The following is a 905-nucleotide window of genomic DNA, read 5'->3' as shown; positions in this document are numbered from 1 at the left end:
AGCGAGGTTATAGATTTTATGGTTGTTTCTGCCCCAGAGCCTCCTATTTGCTTGTCTGGCTGGTGAGGATGGCGGTGGCAGTGACAATGTGCCAGGGAGGACTTTGGCAGAGGCAACACAAGCCTGCCAGGCATCTGCCCGTGCTGATGGCCACACCATGGCATCATCCCCTGTGATGTCCCCGTGCTCACCACTCCAAAGCTGTTCCTCCAGCCCCCTGGGTGCAGGGAAGGTGGACGGACAATAATGCCAGGAAAAAGGCTGAAGAAGGATGAGCCAAGCTGGAGGGTGGTCGCAGAAGCAGGACCAGACACCCAGAACCAGTCAGGCTGAAGTGAGCCATGCAACCACATAGGACTTCTCTGAGGTGCTCACAGCTCCTTATTCCTCCTCTCAATCTGCCATGGTGTGAGCCCCAAGTTCTTCCCTGTGTCTTCCTCAGGGTATCTGTCTTCTGCTCCCAGGAGTGGAGTGTGCTGAGAACATCCTCTTCAGACAGAACTTGAATTTACTGAAAAAGTGCAAGTCAGGTTTTACAGAATCACAGAATCATGGAATCACAGACTGGTTCGGGTTGGAAAGGACCTTCAAAGATTATCTACTTCCAACCACCCTGTCATGGGAAGGGACATTTTCCACTGGACCAGGCGGCTCAAAGCCCCGTCCAACCTGGCCCTGAACATTTCCAGGGATGGAGCATCCACAACTTCTCTGGGCAACCTGTGCCAGTGTCTCACCACCCTCATTGTAAGGAATTTCTTCCTTATGTCCAGTCTATAACCTTTCTTAGAAGCCCCCTTTACATTTTAAAAGGCCGCACTAAGGTCTCCCCGCAGCCTTCTCTGCTCCAGCCTCAACACCCCCAACTCTCTCCCCTGGCCTCCCAGCAGAGGGCTTCCACCCTG

Source organism: Buceros rhinoceros, unplaced genomic scaffold (genome assembly GCF_000710305.1).
Source record: "Buceros rhinoceros silvestris isolate BGI_N320 unplaced genomic scaffold, ASM71030v1 scaffold5440, whole genome shotgun sequence".
NCBI classification, from domain to species: domain Eukaryota; kingdom Metazoa; phylum Chordata; class Aves; order Bucerotiformes; family Bucerotidae; genus Buceros; species Buceros rhinoceros.
The sequence above is the reverse complement of the archived record's forward strand: the minus strand, read 5'-3'. Positions refer to the sequence as shown.